This window comes from Rhineura floridana, chromosome 11, assembly GCF_030035675.1.
Source record: "Rhineura floridana isolate rRhiFlo1 chromosome 11, rRhiFlo1.hap2, whole genome shotgun sequence".
Taxonomy (NCBI): domain Eukaryota; kingdom Metazoa; phylum Chordata; class Lepidosauria; order Squamata; family Rhineuridae; genus Rhineura; species Rhineura floridana.
The window spans coordinates 54,233,714-54,247,170 of record NC_084490.1 but is presented as its reverse complement, the minus strand read 5'-3'; positions in this window follow the sequence as shown (position 1 = coordinate 54,247,170).

Below are 13,457 nucleotides of genomic sequence, written 5' to 3'. Positions count from 1 at the left end.
GAGTGGGTAATTCCTTTACATTTGATTGTAATAGAACTAGGAGTAATTTTACTACTTTCGTAGAGTAATTGTAACATTTCCAGAATTACTTTTGGGCATTACTTGGGGGAGGAGCAGGGGAAGTCTTCTGCTCCTCTGATTTGTAGATGAAAATCATGTGCCTCAAACTGGGCTTCTGTGCAGTGTTGCTCATTCCTCATGCTGTGTGGATGGGTAGGAGGCGACGAGGGAGGAGGCGGAGAGTGAGATGGGGTGGAGTGGAGAAAACAATTAGGGGTGGAGTGGAGAAAACAGATAGTGGTGGTGAAGAATGGAGTGGAGAGAAAAAGGATCTGGAGGTCAAGAACATGGATAAAGGAGGAGAAGGAGGCAGCAGCAGAGTGGAGATAAAGAACTGTGGAGGTGAAAGATGACTCTGTGCGTGCGTGCGTGTGTGTGTGTGTGTGTTTGCACTTGGCACACAAAGTGGTCTCCACCACCCTCTCTGACTACTGTGCTGCATTTGCAGTATTTTAACTTGTTTGCACCTCAGGGGAAAATGTTTGCTTGAGTGAGTGTCCCTTAGTTGGTGGCAGGGCAGGGTCTGGGAGGTGGTTAAGTGAGAGAGATTATGCTGGCTGGCTGAGTGGTGGTGGTGGTGTTGCACTTGGTTTGATGTGCAAGATCTGAGTAGTGGCCTCAGCCTCCCTCCCCACCACCCTTACCAGCAGAGAGACCACCATTGCTATCTTCTGAATAAAAATAATTATTCTACTACCTCTGTATGTGTTTGTTTAATTTTAATGTTGTTTTAGGCTACTTAGATGTGCAGCAGCCAAGGCCAGCACCTTGAAGGCATTTTTTAAAGTAACTGAAATGTAATTGTAGTGATTACTTTGGAGGAAAAGTAAAGTAATCAGTTACTTTCAGAGCAATTGTAATTGTAACGGTAATTACTACTTTTTGGGCCATGTAACTGTAACTGTAATTTATTACTTTTTAAAAGTAATCTTCCAAGCTCTGGTGTACACAGCAATATTTCAATTCCTCTAGGGCTGTTTTCATCACTTGTCATCAAGTAATCAAGAAAAAGAACAAAATAGCCACTATGATTGTGAGTATAGTGAGTGCTTTAAAGGAGTAAAGGGTATCCAGACTGGATTATTGCAATATGCTCTATGTGAAGCTGCTCATGAAGATGACTTGGAAACTTCAACTGGTCCAAATTACAGCAGTCAGATTACCAGTGGGGGTTTCCTTTAGAACTCATATAACCCCTGTTTAAACAGCTACATTGATTACTGTAGAAGGAAAATTTTCCAGTCAATTTATTGTGCTCCAAAGGACAGAGTTTATTGAAAGACACATAGACCAATGATCATTGGAGGAGAGGTTACCAAGAACCTCCTCTGCGCCAAAGAAACCAAGCAGAGCTTTATAAGGAGATTACATGTCATACATTTATCCCAACCCAAAAGCATATGTTGTTACTATATTTAGCAGTATCATACACCTTCTGATCTATTCCGGGTGGTTCCCTTTACACGTTTAGACCCTGCCCTATCCATGTGCCAAGTGCTTACCCGCCTATCTTCCCATATTGGGCAGTTCAATCACTTCATCCTAAGATCTCCTACCCAGTGGGTTGTTTACAACCAGAGATGTGAAATATTTCTTCAGACCCACTCTTCCCCTTTCCCAATCCACCTAACATAACCGTGATCTGATGTTTGCATTTAAACCAAGTATCTCTAGAGAGCAGGATTTAGATCTTTCGCAACTTCCCTGTTCCCTATCTCTTAGCTTAGTTTCATTCTTAGGCAAGCTGCATTATATTGCTTTAATATGAGGCTTTGCAAGCAGCATGACTGAAGCTAACTTGAGGCCCATAAGACTCCCAGCTCCCAAGGTAATTCCAGGGGGATGGGATTGTAAATTTTACCACATTACCAATTCATTTCTAGGCTCAGTTTAAGGTGCTCATGTTAGTGTTTAAAGCCCTAAATGACTTTGGTCCCCAAAATCTAAAAGATTGCCTCTTTCCCTACAGACCCTCTTGGGTGTCGAGATAAGCACCCTTTTGTTAGTTCCATCACCCTCGAAAGCTCAGGGTGTGTGTGGCCTGGGAGAGGGTATTCCTTGTGGCAGCCCCTAAGCTGCAGAACTCCCTTCCCATCAAGGTGCGTCTGGCAATTTCATTATACAGCTTTTGGCACGTGAGATGTATATGTTTAGGATCTACCCTATTTTCTGTGATGTTGTTTAGGTTGTTTTCAACTGTTTTTAATTATATGTTTTAAAATTGTTGTAACCCGCCCTGGGACCTTTGGGTGAAGGGCAGGTAATAATAATAATTATTATTATTGTTGTTTTTGTTATTATTATTATTATTAATAATAATAATAATAATAATAATAAAAACTCTTCAAGGGTCATGTTACTATGCAGGCTGTATTTTAAGGATCATTTAAGTAATTTTTAGGATGATTGTGATTATCAAAAATCCACCCTCAGTCAGGAAACGTCTTGAGTGAGCAGACTTTTGAGGGCTCTTCCAGATGAGGCTTTTGTTGCGCAATCGCCCTGCCTTATTCTCTGAATTTTTCAGAGGGTCCTATTCTTAAATTGCTTCTGTTCTTTAAGAAAGTTATTCTTTAAATGGAGGTTGTTATTGTTGGTCATGTCACAAATGAAAAATAAGACAATTTCCCCTAAAATTCCTAGGGGGGCAAAGCACAGTTCTGGGGGGGGGTTGCCCCCATTTGCCCCCCCTGGCTACAGGCCTGCTCTCTCCCCCTGAAAAAAATTCACTCTGTTCCCCTCCAAAATGTTTCTGTTTTCTACTCGTAGCTAGCTTGCTCTGTCCTTGAGACAGTGGTGGTAGTAAATGATGAGTTAGCTGGAGTAGAAGTCATCTCCAAGCCTTCCTGGGCCACTGTAATTTCCCTAACAGATGTGTCAGGTAGTTACTGTCCTGACTTATCAAATAGCCTTTGTAGCCATTTCTGGCCCTATAAATCCACTCCTGTCCAAACCCTAATCTTAACTACCCTTGCTTCCTGGGCACTTTGAGCTAAACTAGATGATGTGATGCACCTTAGCATTTAACATGCAAGTTTAAAAAAAATTCAAATAGCATCAGCTATTGGTGGGATAATTGGTGGGAGTAAAGGGGGAAACGACAGAGGTGTATAATACTAGGCATAGGGTGGAGATGGTGGATAGAGAGTTCTCCCTCTTTCCTAATTCTAGAACCTAGGTCCATCTAATGAAGTGGAAAGTTGGAAGATTTCAGAAAGACAAAAGGAAGTCCTTCACACAGCACACGGTAAGAATTTGTTCCCACAAGATGTGGCAATGGCCACCAATCTGGATGGCTTCACAAGAGGATTAGACAAAATGATGGAGGACATCAGTGCTTACTAGCCATGACGGCTGTGTACAACCTTCACTGTTTGAGGTGGTACAGCTCTAACCATCGCTTGCTGGGGCTCATTAGTGGGTGAGGACACTTGTGCTCACAAGCTCCCCATAGGTTGGCCACTGTGAGCAGAATGCTGGACTAGATGGGCCTTTGATCTGATCCAGTAGATCTTATATTGTTAATTACTGTGTGTCAGGTTCCTCCAGCCCTCAGTTTAAGGCCTGCGCTGCAGCAGCTGAGATCAGGGACTGACTCTGGGAGAAGTTAATCTACTCTTTGGGTTTGGATATGGCCAGTGGAGACTGGTGCCTCCTATGTCAGCGGGGCAATGAATCCTCTCTGCACCTTGGACTACTCCTTGAAAGTTCAAACTAAAACCCACAGCGGATTCACTACCCCTCTGACATTGGAGCCACCAGTCTCCACTGCATATGGCTAGCCTAGGGCCTGGCGCACATGCTATTGTAGTGACACCCTTTTTCTTTGGACCCATTTTTTTAATTCAGCAAGGATATGATTACAGACTACTGAACATTTTGTAGATGAAAATAAGGTCACGTTTGCGTTCTTATAACACGCCTCTATTCCATGCTGGAGCTCCTGCCTCTCTGCTACATTGCGCATTACTGAAGGCTTTTCTTCACCTGCTGTTGATTAGCTCCAAAACTGGTGTGGAGTGAAGGGAACCAGTGTACTGGCATTTTATGTCCATATGCATGCCTTCGGAGGCCTCTGCGCTAGAGTCAAGACATATTCATCTCCTCTCCCCAATCAGAGTTTACTGCCAGAGATGGGTACTGAAGTATAAAGAATGGCTACTTGATCGTCACAAAAAAGGTCAACACATTCTCAAAATCTCTCTCTCTCTCTCTCTCTCAAATCTATGCACATACCCATGTGATACTGATTATGTTCCTACCAATCTTAGTTTACTTTGGGTTAGCTCTCCCTGTCTCTGAAAAAAAAATACAAGGTGGAGCCTGCCTGTGGCAAGGAGGGTGTTGTGAGATGATAGGTTCAAGACAAGCCTGGCTATTCTTAGAACTCAGCACACTTGAAATGAAATTATAGCAATTAAGAATAAAGCTTTCCCTTCTCCAACTGGTGTTCACACATTATGGCAGGTATGGAGTGCGCATGAGAGTGAGTGTGGCGTATGCACTAATATATGGCTCCTGTTCATCTTATCTAATGGTCCCAAAAATCTCATTTTCGATGACTGACCAGCTTCCAAAATCAGGGATAAAAATAAGAAGGAAGAGTTATTATTAGCATTCTTCTCTCTTTTATTTGCATAATTGGGATATGTGCGGATGAACTTGCTCAAGGAAGCAAAAGGAGCTGGCATGGAGTACTGGGGAGCTGGTGGTGACATTAACAAAAAGAGTTAAACAGATGGGAATGCTTGAGGAAGGGCCATAGCTCTTTATGCACATGCCATAGACCTTCATATGCATGCCCTGCTTTATAGGAAGAAGGGCCCAGGCTCCATCTCTGGCATCATCTCTCGTTAAAAGTGTATCAGGTATGTGAACTGTGACAGACTTTGTGCTTGAGAGCTGCTGCCAATCAAAGTGTTCAGATCTGACCAGTAGTCCAGAGAAGGCAAAACCATATCTACATACTGTGCTCTTCCCTGCATTTAAAAAAAGCTCTCCAGGAACCCCATTTTTCTCCCAATGGACCTCTAATTCTGCATTTAAAAACATGCTGTGCAAATCCATCATACAATAAAATTAGTTTCATGAATTCTTGGTCAAATTATGTTTTTTCTCCAAACCTCACATAGCCTCATTTTTCTTTGAACCACTTTTTTAAAGTGCTGCACGTGGCTCATATTGGCTAGAGTTGGCCAAGTCCAGGTTCTTGGTTTTACAAAATGCCCAATCTTTTGCCATTAGCAGGACTGAGGGAGGAAATTTGTGTATTGTTGTGACTACTGCAACTTACATTTTTTTCTTTTCAGGTTGACAAAGTAGGTTGTCTGATTCATGGTGATATTATCCCCAAATATATGCTCAGTGCCACCCACCAATTCTTCACAAGGCTGCATCTGTGCCAGTCTCTTTGTGTATATTCAGTGAGGGTGTGGGAAGGAAGTGTAGCTACCCTCCCCTGCCCAGATACTGTGTGCGCTACAGCAATGGATGTGTATTTATCAGACTAACTAATTGCTCTGTATTAGTTGCTTTTTCAACCACAACAAAAGAGCTTGAACCAACATACAAACCATTTGAAAATCATGTATGACAGCACCCCAGCTGCCCTAGGTTTGCTCTGCTGTGGGGGAGGAAGGAGGGTCAAGTTCTCCACTCCAGTCTAGTGTATGCATTCCAGCTGACAGCTATTCAGCTGTGCTCCTGTGCTGTCATCAAGGGCATTGCAAAAATATTAGAGGGGGGTTACTGAGGCATGAAGAACAGTAGGAAGATGGTTTGCTAGGTGAAATTGTTAAAAGATACTCCTAGTCACTGCCATCAGCAGAGAACGGAATAGCACATCCTTCTCAGGAATGAAACTCGCACACTACATAGCTGATCAGCCAGGTAGAACAGCCCTGTCCAGAATTGGCAATGTCCCCAACTCTCTACTTCCAGGCCTGCTAACCATCAGCTCTGGGCAAAACTTGATGTAGATAAGAAGAGCCCTGCTGGATCAAGCCGGTGGCCCATCTAGTCAGGTATCGTGTTCTCATAGTGGCCAACCCAGAGGCCTATGGGAAGCTGGCTGCAAACAGAACCTGAGTGCAACAGCTCCTCTCCTCTCCTGTGGTTTCCAGCAACTAGGACTCAGAAGCATACTGCCTCTGACCATGGAGGCAGAGCATAGCCATCATGGCTAGTAGCCATTGATAGCCTTATCCTCCATGTATTTGTCTACTCCTCTTTTAAAGTCATCCAAGTCATGAGGTTTAATGTGTGAATTCTGTGACTGTCTCTAGGGTTTTTAATGTAAATAACAATTGCAGGGCAGGTTCAGAGCCGCAGCCTACAGGAAGTGGAGTCTCACCTCTTCTCCACTTGCACAGTCTAGGTGAAAATTGTGCTATTAGCTCCAGGGAAAAAAAGCTTCCATTGGGTGCTTAAAATAGCTTCAGGAGGTAATTTTCTTCAGGACCACAGTGGGACAGAGTTCAACCTGCTTCCCCAAACACTGCCATCCTGATATGCTTCCCTTCTGTGGCTGTTTGAATGAAAAAATAAACACCTCCAAAGCATTCACATGTTTAACATCACACCTAGTTTGATCCAGTCCATCTCAACAGGGTTAGTTTTCAAGTTACTGGCTCTCTTTCAGCCCAGAACAGGACTTAGTCATGGAATGACTTCAGTTCCAGCATTGGATGTAAATAAATTAGGGCTCAGCAGAGATAGCCTCCCAAAATTCTCCATGCTATTTGTGGGTGGTGAAATTAAATGGGAGGGAAGGCAGTGTTGCTGAATATTATTTGGGTGGGGGTGGGGAGAGATGAAATCATCCAGTGGTCTGGGAATCAATAGTGGACTGGAAGGAGTAGGGTCCAAGCCCACTGCTTCCTTCAACAATATTAAAATAAATTAAAACTGGACCCACAGTTGCACCTGAAATTCTGTTTGTGCATGGTGAAATTTGAGGTCATTTTGCTGTATATTTTCTAAGGGAGGATGGACATTCTCCAACAGCTCAAGAAGAGCTTGGGGAGGGGGATTCTTAGAAATTTCAGCTCAGCCCTAAAGCAGAGAGCATTGCCCTACTATGTAGAGAGCATACTTCAAAACTCTTAACTCCAGCAGCTGCATATAAATATGAAGTACTACAAGTATGACTTGTAACAAAAATGTTGCAGTGTGGAGTGCTGCTGTTCAGGATGCCAGTCAGCCATGCCCTTTTCCAGATTACTCCATTCCATTCCCCACATCCCCAGGGACTTTTGGTTTCTCTCACTAGACCCTCAGTGTTCTGTGGCCACTGGGCATGTTCAGTCCTCATCAGGCTGCTTTCGTTTTCCCCTAAAGTATTTTTGTCCATCTGAAAACCCTGGGGTTTCAAGCCTGCTGCTACTTCCCTCTTGTTCATGGGTGGTTGTACTGATGAACACTGAACTGGAAGCAACAGTGTTACCAGCTAAGGAGCCAGAGTGGGTTCCAAGCTCTGAGCCTGATGCTGGTGATCAGGGAATCACTGGACTCAAGATGGTCGGGCAGAAGCCCACTTACCAGCGGGTGGAGCCTAGAAGTGATAGACTGGCTCAAAAGGCCTTGGTTTATTTCCAACCTTTGTCAGAGCAAGTTGCTTGCTACAAGCTCTCCATGGTGCTGCCTTGCCCTATGGTCTCTTCCATGGAACCCAGAACACAATAGTGGTGATGTTTTGGCTACACAAGGACTGGCACTCGAAGAATGAGTTTGCTGTTAGTATATGGGACTGGGGACAAGAGAACAGAACAACTTCCACAGGGGTAGAGGAGCAGTCTTCCATTACCATATTCTGTTGTCCGTCAGCCAAGGAATAGCTGAGCCACCAAAGAACAGTATCTCACTCGACCCTCTACCCTGCAAACTGGGGTGGGGAACCTGTAGCGCTCCAAAAGTTGTTGGACTCCAACTCACATCATCCCTGACCCTTGGCCATGCTGACTGTTGCTGACTCGGAGTGGTAGTCCAACAACACCAGGAGGACCACAAGTTTCCCACCTCTGCTTTAGAGAGTTGTGGCTCACCTTATTTGTATCAGTTTGTTCTGCCCTCCTACAATGAGAAGTCCACCAGGGAATATATCTTGGAGGCAACAATATTTCCTAACCACGTCCAAAGTGTGGGAAGGAGGACAGTTGTTTTGGAGGAAAGGTGGAAAGAGCTTTGTCTCAGCTAGAAATAACTGATAACAGGACAGACCTCCCTGAAAAGGTGCTGAAAACGGAGAAAGTCAATTGTGGAGTGCAACTAGACACTGGGAAGCAAACAGGTCCACAGATCCTTATGGGAAGAAGACCAGTCACGCCAAGATGTTGCCTGCTTAGAAAGTCGCCCACAATGTAGTAGGCTGCCGACGCAAACATGAAGGAAGATGTCAAAAGTGTGTTTTTATTTTTTCTGTGGACCATCTGTTGAGCCGACAATGCAGTTTCCACAAATAGACCTGGGCTTGGGGAGGGAATGATTTAACTCTTAGAGGAATACTTGAATTATTTCTGGCTGCCTTCAGTACTGTTGTGTATACTATATAGCTCTTTTAATTTGCATTAAGGGCCTTGCCATTTTCACTGTGTTTATTTAATCCATACAATGCAATCCCATTAGACACATTTCAAAAGTGACAATCTGGTTGCATTGCTGTAATATCTGCACAACAATTTGCTGAGGTTGTTGATGCTCAGAGATGCAGAGACTTGCCCAGGGTAAACCCACTTATGGCAGAGATAGAGAACTTGTGGCCTTCCAGACCTTGCAGGACTACAGCTCTCATCATCATTGACCACCATCTATGCTGGCTGGGGCTGATGGAAGTTGGAGTCCAATGACATCTGGAGGACTACAGATTACTCATCCTTGACTTAGGGTGCCTCCAGACTCTTGCTGTTTTGCAGAAGGGATTCAAGTGAATATCAGAAATGTAGGTTTGCTCAATTTAAAATGGATGAAAGTGCTCTGTCACTCGTGTTCTGTCACCTTTTGCAGTTAGGAAAGTGACAGGGAATTGCATTGTAAAGTGTGGGATGAGTGAATTATTAATGGGAAAGTGTAAAAAAAAAACCACAAGCGAACTGGGCTGAATGCTTGTTGTCTTATACCAGCCCCGCAAACAAATCAGAATGAATTTTCAGTAAAGACCACAAATGGTCTAACCTCTACATAAGCTTTGTGCAAACAAATCAGGAGGAATGTTCAAGAGATTGTCTGGAAGTGCACTTAGGGTGTTCCTAAATGGTCAGTTCCTAGTGCTACCCAGTCACTGCTCTTTCTATAAGCTACAAATGAAATTATAATTCACTTGAGAAATTACTAGGAACACTATTGCACTTCTGTGCTGTACCAAAATCTCTCCTTCAATTTCTCAAAAGTTTTCATTCCCTGCAAAAGAGGCTTCCATTTTCCCTCTCAGGGCTCTGTAGAATTTCTTTAGAATTTTAGTGGGTGCAGGGTTGAGCTTACATTATCGTGCAAGGTAGCTAAGGATGGTGTCTGCGTGTGTGTGTTTTTTCCCCCTTTCCATTAAACATTTATTGAGTAGTCAGTAGCCACAATGGCTACCTGCACTTCTTGCAGTCTTCTCCTTGGCTTTAATTGAAGTGTGGTGAGCTGGAGAGGGTGGCTATTGAGCACCTGAGATTTGTGCTGTTTTTGTTTTTAAAGGGACAGCTTTCCTTTTTGCACTGAGTTCTTTGGTAACTTTTTTTCTTTTTTTGCCTTTTGCAGCTGCAGTTTCTAGAAGTTCATTCTCAGAGTGCAAAGCATTGTATCAGTGCATGCATGTGAAAAGTAAGACCCAAACTAGATGTTACTTTACTTGCATGGCTAACAGATGGTTGTGGATTTCTAAAATAAAATTAAATATCAGGTGTCCCGCCCTCTCCAATTTTCATTGGGACCGCGGCACATAGAGGGAAGAGGCCAGAATCCTGGCAAAAATTGTCTCCATGCTGCAATTTGTATTGGAAAAAAGCTTTCATTAGCCCTAATAGGAGCTTTTCTAAAATTAATGCTAATTCTGGTGCAGGAGTAGCAAATTTCATTGGCATTGCCAATGTAAGGTTTAAATCACTTCTGCCTGTGTGCGGTGGTCCTGATGAAAATTTGGGGGTTGGGGGGGCTGCACCTGGTATTAATTTATATATTTTTTAAAACAGAGGTGGCTGCAAGCCCTGCAATAGAAAGCGATGCCTAATCCAGCCCCGAGACACTGTGCAGTGCACAGTCTCCCATTTCAGATATTGCAGTTGCTAAGATATGATTTTCAACTGTTGATAACCTACTTATAGTATAAATACATTTTTGTAGTATATCTCCACCCAAATGAGCACACTCCTGGCTTTTAAATAAGTGGAAGACAGGCAATTGCTAAATGAATGAATGCAGCGCACAGTAGAGCCATTAGCATTGTGCAATAGTGTGTATGTGTATAGGGAGTTTGGGACTGCTTTAGTTATTGACATATATATTTTTACTTTGCATACGTTGCCTTGAAATTTTAGCTGCTTAGCGAATGTAGAGTGGATCAAATCCTGCTCCTTCAATATTCCTGGTCAAGGTTGCCAACTAGCCATTTCCCCCCTACTGGCCCTGCTTCTGTGCATTTAAGAGTAATGTGACACAGAGTAATATAGCTAGTGAAGATTTTCTTAGAATGGAGATAAGTGACAGGGAAAAATAACGTTATGAGTGATTTCAGCATTCATTCAGCTTCATGGGATGACTCTGGTTTTCCTCACATATCGTTAGAACCCACATCATTCCATGAAGCTGAATGTTGGAAGATTTAAGAAGATAAAAAGAAGTATTTCTTCAGGCAGTGCATAGTTTTTAACTATGAAATTTGTTACTGGAAGATATAATGTCCACTAGAGATGGGGAAGAAATTCAATTCTGTTCACATTTGAAACCAAATCTGTAAAATTTTCACTTTCCAAAACAATATAAGAACTGAAGCATAGCCATACTTCTAAATTTGTGCTTATCTGAATTTTGCGGTGCGCTTCTCCAACCAAACAATGTTTACAAAAATGCATGGGAAAGAGTGCAGCTGAGAGGACTGAAACTGACAGATACGTCCTTCCATAATGACCACCAGCTTATGCCCTTTTACAGGCACAAGTGGGACTGTGGAGCCAAACGTTTAGCCCTGCCCTTGAGGCTGCAAGACTTCTCCCAGCCTCTCAGGTGATGAAGGTGAACGCCTGCAGTGGGGAGTCTTTTGTATTCAGGAAGGCTCCCTACATGATTGGGAACCCCATATAAAATGTGCAGCCTTGCAGCTGTAGCCAAGTTTCCACTTCACTCAGTAGTGCCTGAAGGGCTCCTCCTTAGGGTGAGAGAGTGGTGCTCCCATTCTGTGATCCGCAGCAGTGTCAGGTCCTGCAACCCAAGTCTGCCACAGATCATGGAGAGGGAGCTCCCAGGCACCCCCAATACAGACAGAGCAGGCTTTAATAAGGCTGCCTGCACACCCACCTACCTCTCCCATCAGTGTGAATGCCGTGCGCACTGTGCGTGCATGCCTGCCATCACCCAAGATGGCGGTGGGGGCTTCCCTAAGGGGTTGAAACCCGCACTGCCATCTTGGTTGATGGCAGGCATGTGCACTATGCGCGCACGTCAATCACATAACACAAGAGGTAGGTGGGGCACATGGGAAGGTTAATTAGCCCCAAGCTGCCTGTATTGGGGGGTGTTGGGCTACAGTCCTGTGGGCCCAGGGCAGGCTGGTGCCCAAGGGCCTAATCATGCCTGGCACTGGCCTTGCCTGAAGAGAGCATCAGGTGGCTTTAAAAAGGGTTAGTCAGATTCTTAGAGGACAAGGCTCTCCTAGGCTATTAGTGATGATGACTGTATATTGCCTCCAGGACCAGATGCACTAAGCTCTTGAATACCAGTTGCTGGGGAACAATAATGGGACAGTGCTAGTGCATTCATGTTCTGTTTGTGGGCTTCCCATAGGCATCCGGTTGGGGGAAACAGGATGCTGGGCTATATAGGCACCTGATCTGATTAGAGATGGTCGAATCTGTCGGTGTTGGCAAGTTCTTCACATCAGTTTGCAGATTTTTCTTTTGGAAGTCCTCATGAAAATTCATCAGCATTATAGTCTCTGAATATAGACATTTTTGGATGCAATTTTTCCTAGTACAGACAGTTTTGTTAAGCAATTTCCCCAAACATAATGCATTGTTATATGTTGTGGTTTCATGAATGTATGCATTTCTATCCACACTTTACCGTGGTATATGCCTTTTTTTAAAACATTTCGTGGCTAGAGAATTGTACTGCAAAATTCAGATAAATGCAGATGTCAAAGGATGGCTGTTTCAGTTTGCATGAAAGTGGGGATTAGGTAGGCTCACTTTTCAACGCGAACTGAATCAAATTTCTTCCCCATCCTTAGGACCAATCCAGCAAGACTCTTTTTACGTTCTTGTGTTCTAATAGCTTCAATGGCTTAACGTCTACATATGAGATTTTTGTTCAAGGTCCAGAATCAGGGCTAGGCAGGGGGCAGGGGGAGTTTGCAATTCTATTCTTGGTTCTCCCCTCCCCCCAGCTTAGGGGGTAATGAACTTGATCACTGTGCTTTTTCTTTTCTTTTGTTACACCACCCGCGTCCCTGGAGCAATGTTTATTCAGCCTGATGGACCCTCTCAAACAGAACAGCCTGGGCAGAAGCAGAGCTGGCTGGAGCAGGGAATTTAGCGTGGGTGTCTAGTCTGATTTTTCCCCAATTATCTGGAAGAACAAGCATGGCTAATTGAGGTCTAATTACATTCCTCCTGTTATATCAGCTGTCTCATCCCATTAGGCCTGCAATTTGGGACTCAGGAAGATGGGAGTGCAAAATAAAAGAACCTGTCTAAAGGGGACACTCGGAGGCCCCCCAGAAAATAGGGAGGCACCAGATTTAACCTTGTAGTTGCCATGTCCATACTGGCTGGAGTTTAAGCTGCCATGGTCAGATTCAGAGAGAACTTCTGAACCTTTAAGAGTTGCACAGAAGGCATCACTTCACCAGGTGCGGCTTCTTCTCAACTAATGCAAAAATGCTGAGAAAAACCATATCTGGCAGAAATGCCCCCCACTACATAATTCATAGACGTTACAAAAATCCAAAACATGGAAAGGTTACAATCTTCTTTCATAAATGTATGCTCTAGACCTTTAACAGCTGACTGGCAGGAAGAAAATCAACAGGTGAAAATTTCCCATTATTGAATACCTATCCCAGGGGAAAAGCGCTCTATTAATTTTCACCTTCTGCAGCTGTTACATAGCACAGAACCTTTCAAGTCCCCTCTCAATTGCAGAAAAATCAACATTTTGGAAATTAAGACTTCAGTCTTTTTTGGGGGGGGGGCAGAAAACACATA